The sequence below is a fragment of the Macaca thibetana genome, chromosome 6, assembly GCF_024542745.1.
Source record: "Macaca thibetana thibetana isolate TM-01 chromosome 6, ASM2454274v1, whole genome shotgun sequence".
NCBI lineage: Eukaryota > Metazoa > Chordata > Mammalia > Primates > Cercopithecidae > Macaca > Macaca thibetana.
The window spans coordinates 114,240,039-114,254,781 of NC_065583.1; the positions used below are offsets into that span (position 1 = coordinate 114,240,039).

General features: G+C 39.5%; 1 protein-coding gene across 1 annotated transcript in view; it reads left to right on the forward strand.

Moving 5' to 3' along the window:
• CENPK (centromere protein K) overlaps positions 1-14,743 on the forward strand; it is a 97,744-nt gene that overhangs the window by 53,948 nt on the left and 29,053 nt on the right. Inside the window, exon 11 of the transcript XR_007726440.1 lies at positions 11,203-11,277. The gene's annotated coding sequence lies outside the window, so the exon portion shown is untranslated. The remainder of the gene's footprint in view (positions 1-11,202; positions 11,278-14,743) is intronic.

Consider the following 14,743-nt stretch of genomic DNA (forward strand, 5'->3'; position numbering starts at 1 on the left):
ATTAGTTGGACTTTATTAAAATTAAAAACTGCTCTGTGAAGGACACTGTTAAAATGAAAAGATATGCCACAACCTGGGATAAAAATTTTGCAAAATATATATGATAAAGGATTTGTATCCAAAATATACAATGAACTCTTTAAAAATCAACAATGAGGAAAACCAATTAAAAAGTAGGTAAAAGACCATTTGGCGAGGAGTGCCCAAGATGGCTGAATAGGAACAGGTCCAGCCTCCAGCTCCCAGCATAAGTGACACAGAAGACGAGTGATTTCTGCATTTTCAACTGAGGTATTGGATTCATCTCACTATGGCATGTCAGACAGTCCATGCTGGTCTGTGGGTGCAGCCCAGCCAGTGAGAGCTGAAGCAGGATGAGGCATTGCTTTACCTGGGAAGCGCAAGGGGGAAGGGAATTCCTTTTCCTAGCCAGGGAAACTGAGACACTCAACACCTGGAAAATCGGGTAACTCCCACCTTAATACTGTGCTTTACCAAGGGTCTTAGCAAACAGCACACCAGGAGATTAGATCCCACACCTGGCCCAGAGGGTCCCACACCCACAGAGCCTCCCTCATTGCCAGCACAGCAGTCTGAGATCTAACTGCAAGGTGGCAGCAAGGCTGGGGGAGGGGCGCCCGCCATTGCTAAGGCTTAAGTAGATAAACAAAGCTGCCGGGAAGCTCGAATTGGTTGGAGCCTACCCCAGCTCAAGGAGGCCTGCCTGCCTGCCTCTGTAGACTCCACCTCTGGGGACAGGGCATAGCTAAACAAAAAGCAGCAGAAACCTCTGCAGATGTAAAAGTCTCTGTCTGACAACTTTGAAGAGAGCAGTGGTTCTCCCAGCACGGAGGTTGAGATCTGAGAACGGACAGACTACCTGCTCAGGTGGGTGCCTGACCCCTGAGTAGCCTAACTGGGAGACACCACCCACTAGGTGCTGATCGACACCTCACACCTCACACAGCTGAGTACACCCCTGAGATGAAGCTTCCAGAGCAAGGATCAGACAGCAACACTCGCTGTTCAGCAATATTCTATCTTCTGCAGCCTCCGCTGCTGATACCCAGGCAAACAGGGTCTGGAGTGGACCTCAGGCAAACTCCAACAGATGTGCAGCTGCGGGTCCTGACTGTTAGAAGGAAAACTAACAAACAGAAAGGACACCCACACCAAAACCCCGTCAGTACGTCACCATTATCAAAGACCAAAGGCAGATAAAACCACAAAGATGGGGAAAAAGCAGTGCAGAAAAGCTGGAAATTCAAAAATCAGAGCGCATCTCCCCCTCCAAAGGAATGCTGCTCATTGCCAGCCATGGAACAAACCTGGACAGAGAATGACGTTGACGAGAGAAGAAGGCTTCAGTCGATCAAACTTCTCAGAGCTAAAGGAGGAACTATGTAACCAGCGCAAAGAAACTAAACGCCTTGAAAAAAGAATGAATGAATGGATAACTAGAATAATCAATGCAGAGAAGACCTTAAAAGAACTGATAGAGATGAAAACCATGACACGAGAACTACATGACAAATACACAAACTTCGGTAACCGACTCGATCAATTGAAAGAAAGAGTATCAGCGATGGAAGATCAAATGAATGAAATGAAGCGAGAAGAGAAGTGTAGAGAAAAAAGAGTAAAAAGAAATGAACAAAGCCTCCAAGAAATATGGGATAATGTGAAAAGACCGAATCTACATCTGATTGTTGTGTGTGAAAGTGACGGGGAAAATGGAACCAAGTTGGAAAACACTCTGCAGGATATCATCCAGGAGAACTTCCCCAACCTAGTAAGGCAGGCCAACATTCAAATTCAGGAAATACAGAGAATGCCACAAAGATACTTCTCGAGAAGAGCAACTCCAAGACACATAATTGTCAGATTCACCAAAGTTGAAATGAGGGAAAAAATGTTAAGGGCAGCCAGAGAGAAAGGTCGGGTTACCCACAAAGGGAAGCCCATCAAACTAACAGCAGATCTCTCAGCAGAAACTCTCCAAGCCAGAAGAGAGTGGGGGCAAATATTCAACATTCTTAAAAGAATTTTAAACCCAGAATTTCATATCCAGCCAAACTAAGCTTCTTTAGTGAAGGAGAAATAAAATCCTTTACAGACAAACAAATGCTTAGAGATTTTGTCACCATCAGGCCTGCCCTACGAGAGATCCTGAAGGAAGCACTAAATATGGAAAGGAACAACATGTACCAGTCATTGCAAAAACATGCCAAAATGTAAAGACCATCAATGCTAGGAAGCAACTGCATCAACTAATGAGCAAAATAACCAGCTAACATCATAATGACAGGATCAAGTTCACACATAACAATATTAACCTTAAATGTAAAGGGACTCAATGGTCCAATTAAAAGACACAGACTGGCAAATTGGATAAAGAGTCAAGACCCATCTGTTTGCTGTATTCAGGAGACCCATCCTACATGCAGAGACACACATAGACTCAAAATAAAGGGATGGAGGAAGATCTACCAAGCAAATGGAAAACAAACAAAAGTAGGGGTTGCAATCCTAGTCTCTGATAAAACAGACTTTAAACCAGCAAAGATCAAAAGAGACAAAGAAGGCCATTACATAATGGTAAAAGGATCAATTCATCAGAAAGAGCTGACTATCCTAAATATATATGCACCCAATACAGGAGCACCCAGATTCATAAAGCAAGTCCTTAGAGACTTACAAAGAGACTTAGACTCCCATACAATAATAATGGGAGACTTTAACATCCCACTGTCAACATAGACAGATCAACGAGACAGAAAGTTAACAAGGATATCCAGGAATTGAACTCAACTCCACCAAGAGGACCTAATAGACATCTACAGAACTCTCCACCCAAAATCAACAGAATGTACATTCTTCTCAGCACCACGTCGCACTTATTCTAAAATTGACCACATAGTTGGAAGTAAAGCACTCCTTAGCAAATGTGAAAGAAAAGAAATTAAAACAAACTGTCTCTCTGACCACAGTGCAATCAAACTAGAACTCAGGACTAAGAAACTCAATCAAAACCACTCAACTACATGGAAACTGAACAACCTGCTCCTGAATGACTACTGGGTACATAACGAAATGAAGGCAGAAATAAAGATGTTCTTTGAAACCAATGAGAACAAAGACACAACATAGCAGAATCTCTGGGACACATTTAAAGCAGTGTGTAGAGGGAAATTTATAGCACTGAATGCCCACAAGAGAAAGCAGGAAAGATCTAAAATTGACACCCTAACATCACAATTAAAAGAACTAGAGAAGCAAGAGCAAACACATTCGAAAGCTAGCAGAAGGCAAGAAATAACTAAGATCAGAGCAAAACTGAAGGAGATTGAGACACAAAAAACCCTCCAAAAAATCAATGAATCCAGGAGCTGGTTTTTGGAAAAGTTCAACGAAATTGATAGACCACTAGCAAGACTAATATTAAAGAAGAAAAGAGAGAAGAATCAAATCGATGCAATAAAAAATGATAAAGGGGATATCACCACCGACCCCACAGAAATACAAACTACCGTCAGAGAATACTATAAACACCTCTACGCAAATAAACTAGAAAACCTAGAAGAAATGGATAATTTCCTGAATGCTTACATTCTCCCAAGACTAAACCAGGAAGAAATTGAATCTTTCAGTAGACCAATAACAGGCTCTGAAATTGAGGCAATATTTAATAGCCTACCAACCAGAAAAAGTCCAGGACCAGACCGATTCACAGTCAAATTCTACCAGAGGGAAAAGGAGGAGCTGGTACCATTCCTTCTGAAACTATTCCAATCAATAGAAAAAGAGGGAATCCTCCCTAACTCATTTTATGAGGCCAACATCATCCTGATACCAAAGCCTGGCAGAGACACAACAAAAAAAGAATTTTAGACCAATATCCCTGATGAACATCGATGCAAAAATCCTCAATAAAATACTGGCAAACCAAATCCAGCAGCACATCAAAAAGCCTATCCACCATGATCAAGTGGGCTTCATCCCTGGGATGAAAGGCTGCTTCAACATACGCAAATCAATAAACGTAATCCAGCATATAAACAGAACCGAAGACAAAAACCAGATGATTATCTCAACAGATGCAGAAAAGGCCTTTGACAAAATTCAGCAGCCCTTCATGCTAAAAACTCTCAATAAATTCGGTATTGATGGAATGTATCTCAAAATAGTAAGAGCTATTTATGACAAACCCACAGCCAATATCATAGTGAATGGGCCAAAACTGGAAGCATTCCCTTTGAAAACTGGCACAAGACAGGGATGCCCTCTGTCACCACTCCTATTCAACATAGTGTTGGAAGTTCTGGCTAGGGCAATCAGGCAAGAGAAAGAAATCAACGGTATTCAGTTAGGAAAAGAAGAAGTCAAATTGTCCCTGTTTGCAGATGACATGATTGTATATTTAGAAAACCCCATTGTCTCAGCCCAAAATCTCCTTAAGCTGATAAGCAACTTCAGCACTGTCTCAGGATGCAAAATCAATGTGCAAAAATCACAAGCATTCTTAAACACCAGTAACAGACAGAGATCCAAATCATGAATGAACTCCCATTCACAATAGCTTCAAAGAGAATAAAATACCTAGGAATCAAACTGACAAGTGATGTAAAGAACCTCTTCAAGGAGAACTACAAACCACTGCTCAGTGAAATAAAAGAGGACACAAACAAATGGAAGAACATACCATGCTCATGGATAGGAAGAAGAAATATTGTGAAATGGCCATACTGCCCAAGGTAATTTATAGATTCAGTGCCATCCCCATTAAGCTACCAATGACTTTCTTCACAGAATTGGAAAAAACTGCTTTAAAGTTCATATGGAACCAAAAAAGACCCCGCATTGCCAAGAGAATCCTAAGCCAAAAGAACAAAGCTGGAGGCATCACGCTACCTGACTTCAAAATATACCGCAAGGCTACAGTAACCAAAACAGCATGGTACTGGTACCAAAACAGAGATATAGACCAATGGAACAGAACAGAGCCCTCAGAAATAATACCACACATCTACAGCCATCTGATCTTTGACAAACCTGACAAAAACAAGAAACGGGGAAAGCATTCCCTATTTAATAAATGGTGCTGGGAAAATTGGCTAGCCATAAGTAGAAAGCTGAAACTGGATCCTTTCCTTACTCCTTATACAAAAGTTTATTCACGATGAATTACAGACTTAAATGTTAGACCTAAAACCATAAAAACCCTAGAAGAAAACCTAGGTAATACCATTCAGGACATAGGCATGGGCAAGGGCTTAATGTCTAAAACACCAAAAGCAACGGCAACAAAAGCCAAAATTGACAAATGCGATCTAATTAAACTAAAGAGCTTCTGCACAGTAAAAGAAACTACCATCAGAGTGAACAGGCAACCTACAGAATGGGAGAAAATTTTTGCAATCTACTCATCTGACAAAGGGCTATTAGAAGCTACAAAGAACTGAAACAAATTTAAAAGAAAAAAACAAACAACCCCATCAAAAAGTGGGCAAAGGATATGAACAGACACTTCTCAAAAGAAGACATTCATACAGCCAACAGACCCATGAAAAAATGCTTATCATCACTGGCCATCAGAAAAATGCAAATTAAAACCATGATGAGATACCATCTCACAGCAGTTAGAATGGCAATCATTAAAAAATCAGGAAACAACAGGTGCTGGAGAGGATGTGGCAAAATAGGAACACTTTTACAGTGTTGGTGGGACTGTAAACTTGTTCAGCCATTGTGGAAAACAGTGTGGCGATTCCTCAAGGATCTAGAACTAGAAATACCATTTGACCCAGCCATCCCATTACTAGGGATATACCCAAAGGATTATAAATCATGCTGCTATAAAGACACATGCACACGTATGTTTACTGCAGCACTATTGACAATAGCAAAGACTTGGAATCAGCCCAAATGTCCATCAGTGACAGACTGGATTAAGAAAATGTGGCACACATACACCGTGGAATACTATGCAGCCATAAAAAAGGATGAGTTTGTGTCCTTTGTAGGGACATGGATGCAGCTGGAAACCATCATTCTCAGCAAACTATCACCAGAGCAGGAAACCAAACACCACTCTTCTCACTCATAGGTGGGAATTGAATAATGAGATCACTTGGACACAGTAAGGGGATCATCACACACCGGGTCCTATTGTGGGGAAGGGGGGGGTAGGGATAGCATTAGGAGATATACCTAATGTAAATGACGAGTTAATGGGTGCAGCACACCAACATGGCACATGTATACACATGTCACAAACCTGCACATTGTGTACATGTACCCTAGAGCTTAACGTATTATAATAATAATAAAAAAGTTAGGTACAAGATCTGAGCAGGCATCTCACAAAAGAAGATATATAGATAGCAAATAAGCATGAAAAAGTTCATTATCATTTGTCATTAGATTATTTCAAGTTTAAATGAAGAGATATCACTATGTGTCTACCACAATGGCTGAAATTAAAATATAATACCAAAAGCTGATGAGGACGTGGAGCAACAGGAACATATAGCCGCTTTGTGTTACAGTTTGACAGCTTTTTGCAAAGCTAAATATAGCCCTACTACAGGCATACCTTGAGGATACTGTGGGTTTGGTTCCAGACAACTGCAATAAAACAAATATCCCAAGTGAGTCACAGAAATTTTTTGATTTCCCAGTACATGTAAAAGTTTTGTTTACACTATAGTAACTATATAGCATTAATTCTAAAAATGTACATACCTTATTTAAAACAAACCTTATTACTAAAAAATGCTGAGATGCCTAATCTGAGCCGTCAGCAATTTGTAATTTTTTGCTGGTGGAAGGTCTTGTCAGTGTTAATGACTGCTGACTGATCGGGGTAGTGATTGTTCGAGGTTCTTGCGGCTGTGGCCATTTCTTAAAATAAGACAGTGAAGTTTGCCACATCGATTGACTCTTACTTTCACCAGTCGATTTCTCAGTAGCATGGTAAGATGCTGTTTGATAGCTTTCTACCCACAGTAGAACTTCTTTCAAAATAGGAGTTACTGCTCTCAAACCCTGCCACTGCTATGTCAAAAATGTTTATGTAATATTCTCAATCTTTTCATTTCAACCATGTTCACTGCATCTTCACTGGAAGAAGATTCCATCTCAAGAAACCATTTTTTTCTCATCCATGGGAAGTAACTCCTCATCTGTTCAAGTTGTATCATGAGATTGTATCGATTCAGTCACATGTTCAGGCTTCACCCCTAGTTCTCTTGATATTTCTACCACCTGTGTGGTTACTTGAACCCCCCCTCAGAGTCATCCAAGAGGTTTAGAACCAAATCCTTGCACACTCCTGTTAATGTTGATATTTTGACCTCCTCCCATGAATCACACATGTTCTTAATGGCATCTAGAGTGGTGAATAATTTCCAGAAGGTTTTCAATGTACTTGAAATCCCAAATCCGTCAGAGCAGCCATCTCTGATCTTTTTGTCACCAGGGACCAGTTTTGTGGAAGATAATTTTTCCATCGACCCACGCCATGGCTAGGGGGATGGTTTTGGGATGAAACTGTCCTACCTCAGATCATCAGGCATTAGCTTCTCATAAGGAGCATGAAACCTAGATCCCTCCCATGTGCAGTTCACAAAAATGTTTGTGCTCCTGTGAGAATCTAATGCTGCTGATCTGACAGGAGGCAGAGCTCGGGCCGTAATGCTCACTGGCCTGCTGTTCACCTCCTGTGGTGTGACCCACTTCCTAACAGGCCATGGACTGGTACCAGAGCACAGGCAGAGCAGATTTTAGTATGATAAGGACCCTAGGATTGCTGGAATGGTAAATGAGCACGGGTTTTAACTTAAGGTCACCAGCTGCATTAGCCCTTAACAAGACAGTCTTTCTGTCCTTTGAAGCATTGAAGCCAGGCATTGACTTCTCTAGCTATGAAAGTCCCTAGATGGCCTTTCTTCCAATAGAAGGCTGTTTTGTCTACATTGAAAATTTGCTGTTTAGCATTGTCACCTTTATCAATATCTTAGCTAGATCTGGATAACTTGTTGCAGCTTCTGCCTCAGCACTTATTGCTTCCCCTTGCACTTTTATGTTATGGAGATAACTTCTTTCCTTAAACCTCATGAACCAACCTCTGCTAGCTTCACACTTTTCTTTTGCAGCTTCCTCACCTCTGTCAGCGTTCATAGAATTGAAAAGAGTTAAAGCCTTGGGGATTAGCCTTTGGCTTAGAGGAATGTTGTGGTTGTGTCTTAGTCCATTTTCCGTTCTTATAACAGAATAACTAAAACTCTGTAATTTATAAAGAAGACGAATATCTTTCTACAGTTATTGAGCCAGGTATTCCAAGATTGAGAAGCTGCATCTTGTGAGGGCCCTCTTGCTGCTGGTGACTCTGAAGAATTCCAAAGTGTCACAGGCCATCACATGGTGAAGGGTCTGAGAGGAAGATCTCTCTTCCTCTTATAAATTCACCAGTCCCATTCCAATGATAACCCAATACTCCATTAATTAATGAATGGAGTAAGCCATTTTTCTTTCCTTTTTTTTTTTTTTTTTTTTTTTTTAAGATGGAGTTTCACTCTTGTTGTCCAAGCTGGAGTGCAGTGGCACAATCTTGGCTCACTGCAACCTCCACCTCCTGGGTTCAAGCGATTCTCCCACCTCAGCCTCCCGAGTAGCTGGGATTACAGGTGTGCGCCACCATGCCTGCCTAATTGTTTGTATTTTTAGTAGACACGGGGTTTCACCATGTTAGCCCAGCTGGTCTTTAACTCCTGACCTCATGTGATCTCCCCATCTCGGCCTCCCAAAGTGCTAGGATTACAGGCGTGAGCCACCACGCCCAGACGCCATTTTTCATTCATTAGAGCACAGTCCTCGTGACCCAATCATCTCTTAAAATCCTTGCCTCTCAATACTGCCATGTTTTGTGGATTGAGTTTCAACATGGATTTTGGAGGACACTCATTCAAACCATAGCAGGCTGGTTTGATCTTCTCACCAGAAAACTAAAACTTTCTCCATTGATCAGCAATAAGGCTGTTTCCCTTTCTTACCATTTATATGTTTGCTAGAGCAGCATTTTCAATTTTTTTCAAGATTTTTCTTTGTATTCATTATTTGGGTAACTATTGGTGCCAGACTCCCAACTTTTGTCCTATTTTGACTTTTGACATGACTTTTTTCACGAAATTTAATTCTTTCTCAGCTTTTGATTTAAAGTGAGAAATATGTGATTCTTCTTTCATCTGAACACTTAGAGGTCATCGTAGGGTTAGTAGTTGGCCTATTTCAATATTGTTGTGTGTCGGACTAGGGAGGCTTAAGAAGAGGGAGACAAGGGAATAGCTGGTTGGTGGAGCAGTCAGAATACACAAAACATGTATTACTTAAGTTTGCTGTTTTATATGGATGTAGTTCTTGATTCCTCTAAACAATTAGACTGATCGCTGATTACACATCAACATAACAGACATAATAATGAAAAGTTTTGAAATGTGAAAATTATCAAAATGTGATTTAGGGACACAAAGTGAGCATGAGCTGTTGGAGAAATTGTAGTGGTAGACTTGCTCAACACAAAGTTACCAAAAACCTTCCATTTGTACAACAGACAATATCTATAAAACACGATAAAGGGAAACTCATTAAAATAAAGCATGCTTTTATATGATCTAGCATTACACTCCTAGGTATTGGCCCAAATGTGTTGAAAATATGTCTATACAAAATCCTGCATATGAATGCTTATAGCAGCATTATGTATAATTGCCCAAAATTGGAAGCAACACAGATATTCTTCAGTAAATAAATGGATAAACAAAATGAGGTACATTCGTACAATGGAATAATATTTTGCAAAAATATTTGGAGCGATGAAGCTATGAAAAGACATGGAAGAACCATAATGCCAGTTACTCAGTTGGAGAAGCCAGTCTGAAAATGCTATATGCTATATGATTCTAACTATATGAATTCGGGAAAAGGCAAAACTACGGAGGTGGTAAAAATATCAGTGGTTGCCAGAGGTTGAGACTGAGAAGGGAGAATGGAAGCAATGCATAGGTTGCCCAATGAGGACTGACTTTCTTAACATAGAGGTGAGACCAAGCATATTGTTTATAACTGAGAATCTGCCCAACTCACAAAGCAAAACCCAAATGCACTATACAGGAGATACACCAATACAAGATGATTCAGAAAGGGTAAACATAAAGGGATGGGAAAAAGTGTATTAAATGGAATTCTTTTGCCCATGTTTAGAGTGGGTGGTCTTATTAAGTTTTAAGAGTTTTTGTATGTTCTGAATACAAGTCCTTTCTTAAACGTATGTTTACAAATAGTTTCAGTCTATGGCTTGTCTGTTTTTATTTTCTTAATGGCATCTTAAAGCACAAAAATTTGAAATTTTAATGGCATTCTATTTATTAACGATTTCTTTCATGGATTGTGTTTTTGATGCCATATCTAAAAACTCTTTGCCAAACCAAAGCACAAAAAATTTTCTTCTAGAAGTTTCACAGTTTTAACTTTTTTTTTTGTTGTTGTTGTTTTGAGATGGAGCCTCGCTCTGTCACACCCAGGCTGGAGTGCAGTGGTGTGATCTCCGCTCACTGCAACCTCTGCCTGTTGGGTTCAAGCGATTCTCCCACCTCAGTCTCCCAAGTAGCTGGGATTACAGGCGCCTGCCACCATGCCTGGCTAATTTTTTTGTATTTTTAGTAGAGATGAGGTTTCGCTATATTGGCCAGGCTGGTCTCGAACTCCCGACCTCAGGTGATCCACCCGCCTTGTCCTCCCAAAGTGCTGGGATTACAGGCGTGGACCACCACACCTGGCTCATAGTTTTAGCTTTTATGTTTATGTATGTGAACTATTTTGAGTTAAATTTTGTGTAGAATATGATATAAGGAGATAGTTTTGATTTTAATATGCAGAATAAAATAAATATCCAAATCCATAGTGATATAAAATTACAATCAACTAAATGTGAGAGAATGGATAATTCTTCCTTATGGAAGTATTACAACTAATAAATGTAGAAGACAAGTTGTCTTTAGGCAAATACCCTAGTAATAATTTTGTAGACACACAGTAATAATTTAGCATCTTCTGAAGGATGCTAAAATTAGTGGGTGAAAATTCAGAATGAAATAGGATCTTTGCATCATCTAAAATTATATTTTGTATTTATTACTTACACAGGGAAATACAGTAACTTTATAGTGGAGAAACCCAGCAGACACCACCTTATTCATGTGGTCAAGGTTAATATCACAGGTAATCAGATAAAAGGTCTCAATAATGAAAATCTCTTTATATGATATAATTAGAAAGACACAACATTGTTTCTGTAGTAGTATTGCCAAAAATGCATAACCTCATTCTAATCATGAGAAAATGTAAATGAAGTTTATCCGATGAAATAACTTGTCAGTACTTTTCAAATGTGTCAAGGTTATGAAATACAAGGAAAGTCCGAGAAACTCAAATTGGAGGAAACTAAAAAGAAATAATAACTACTTGTAAGGTGGGATCCTACATAAGTTCCTTTAACTGAAAAAGAACAATACTGGAAAAATTGGTGAAATTTGAATAGGGTATACAGTTTAGTTAATGCCATTATATCAATGTTAGTTTACTGGTTTCAATAATTTTAATATGATTATTATAAAATGTTACACATAATGGTATCATGATAACTGACTCGGAGCTTGTAGATGAGGCAGACTGAAACAATTTAAAACCTTTAGGTGGGGAGGGGCGAAAACAGAGTGGGAGTAAGAGAATAAAAATGACAAACCGTAAACATAACACTTTTCTAGTAATATGACTGTGCAAATCAAAATGAAGGAATCTAATGCAAAGATAGCCAAGGCAAGCAGATTTTGTTTTTTGGCTCTCCCCTTCTTGCTTTCTAACAGAATTGATTTTTGTTTTGGTAATCCACTCTTGGCTACACAGCCATGCATTTAGCTAAACCAAACATGCTTATCTGAATCCTCTTTAGTGATTTATTAAATAATATATTTGATGCCGTATTTACTTATTATGTATCTTCTGAGGAACTTTGGGGAAATGTTTTTTTCACTGATTAAAAAAATGCCAGGAAGAAGTGGCTTCTCTTGTTCTGGTGGATATTACTTGGTCTGCATGGGACATCTGGAACTGCTTAGCCATTTTGTAACCATAAGGAGAGCTTGCCACGGACAAATCTGGGATGTTTAATATGGCAGAAACACAAAAGAAAAAGAGCAAATTCTGATAATGTTATTGAGCAAGTGAATTAATTTATTCTAGAGCTTTCCTACTTGGGAACATAATATGTAAGATAGTAAATTTTCCTTCTGGTTTAAGCTGATTGAGACAGGTTTTATGTTGCTTGAAACTGAAAGCATCCTAGCTGGTTAGCAACACCTAACAAAATCATGAAGTGGAACATTTATTTAGTCTTGATCAAATTAGTTTTATAGAATAGTGTGACAGAGGCTTTTGTAGGGACATGGATGCAGCTGGAAACCATCATTCTCAGCAAACTATCACAAGAACAGAAAACCAAATACCACATGTTCTCACTCATAGGTGGGAATTGAACAATGAGATCACTTGGACACAATAAGGGGATCATCACACACCGGGTCCTATTGTGGGGAATGGGGGTAGGGATAGCGTTAGGAGATATACCTAATGTAAATGACGAGTTAATGGGTGCAGCACACCAACATGGCACATGTATACATATGTAACAAACCTGCACGTTGTGCACATGTACCCTAGAACTTAAAGTATAATAAAAAAATAAAATAAAATAAAATAAAATGGGTATTTTGAAGATGTTTGAAAAAACAAATTTCTTTTAAAAGACTTTTTATTTGTTTGTGTTTTGAAACCAAGTGTCGCTCTGTTGCCCAGGTTGGAGTACGGTGGCGTGATCTTGGCTCACTGCAATCTGCTCTTCCCGGATTCAAGAGATTCTGTTGCCTTAGCCTCCTGAGCAGCTGGGATTACAGACACCCACCAACACACCTGGCTACTTTTTGTATTTTTAGTAGAGACGGGTTTTTGCCATGTTGGCCAGTCTGGTCTTGAACTCCTGACCTCAAGTGATCCACCTGCTTTGGCCTCCCAAAGTGCTGGGATTACAGGTGTGAGCCACCATGCCTTACCAATTTTTGTGTTTTTAGTAGAGACCATGTTTCACCATGTTGTCCAGCCTGGCCCTGAACTCCTGGGCTCAAGCAATCCATAAGCCTCAGCCTCCCAAAGTGCTGGGATTACAGGAGACAACCACCTCACCCAGCCTTTTTTTTTTTTTTTTTTTTTGAGATAAGGTCTCACTTTTGCAAAGGCTGGAGTTCAATGGCTTTGAACTCCTGGGCTTAAGCCATCTTTCTGTCTCACGAATAGCTAGGACTACAGGTGCCTGCCACCATGCCGACTAATTTTTTTTTTTTTTTTTTTTTAAGAAATGGAATTTTGCTATGTTGTCCAGGCTGGTCTTGAAGTCTTGGTCTCAAGACATTCTCCTGCCTGGGCCTCCCAAAGCACTGGGATTACAGGTGTGGGCCACCATGCCTGGTTAAAAAGAGCAAGGACCTTTAAAACAAAAATAGGAACAAATGAACCAACATTTGGTTATGAAATTGAATTAATTACAGATTCCATATAGGATTAAATATAATAATTTCAACACAATTTCTACAAGTAGGATAAGTTTTGACTGGCAACAGTCAGAGAGAATGAACTGAAAGACAGTTGAAAAATTTACCCAGAAAGATTAAGAGGTAAAAATAATGAAGCATGGATAAGAAATGTAGAGGAGAGATTGAAGGACCCTACCATATGTCACATAGAAGTTTGTGATAAAAAGAATGAAGGAATGTAAAGTAATATCTGAATAGATTATAGCTGAAAAATCTCCAGAATGGAGAAAAACAGAAGTCTTTGGAAAAGCATGTACACTAAATGCTGTGCAGGATAAAAAAGCTAAATGTGCTAAATCCACAACATGACATAAGTTTTTGATTTGTTTTGTTTTTGAGATGAGCTCTCATTCTGTCACCCAGGCTGGAGTGCAGTGGCAGAGTCATGGCTCACTGTAGCCTCAACTTCTTGAGCTCAAGTAATCTTTCCACCTCAGCCTCCCAAGTAGCTTGGACTACAGGTGTGCACCACCATGCCCAGCTAATGTATTTTTTATTTTTATTTTTGTAGAAACAAGGTATTACCATGTTGTCCAGGCTGCTCTCAGACTCCTGGCCTCAAGCAATCCTCTTGCCTTGGCCTCCAAAAATCCTAGGATTACAGGCATAAGCCACTATGCTCAGCATATATAGTTTAGTGAAACTACAACACATTAAAGAGAAAATATTCAAAGATACCAAGAGAAAGGATAGTAACCTAAGGACAGTAATTATATATATCATCAGAAACAGTAGACATTGGTGCTGAGGGGTAAAAGGGATCATCAATCTTGAATGACATAACCAGCTAAAGTATTACTCAAGAATGAGGACAAAATAAATGTTGTAGCCTGGGCAGCAAAGTGAGAACCCATCTCTACAAAAATAAAAATTAAAAAAAAAACTAGCTGAGTATGGTGGGACATGCCTGTAGTACCAGCGACTTGAGAGGCTAAGGCAGAGGATTGCTTATACCTGGAGTTCAAGGTTGCAGCTAACTATTCACTATATTCAATCAAGCCTGGGTGACAGTGAGTGACCATCTTTAAATAAATAAACTTTCT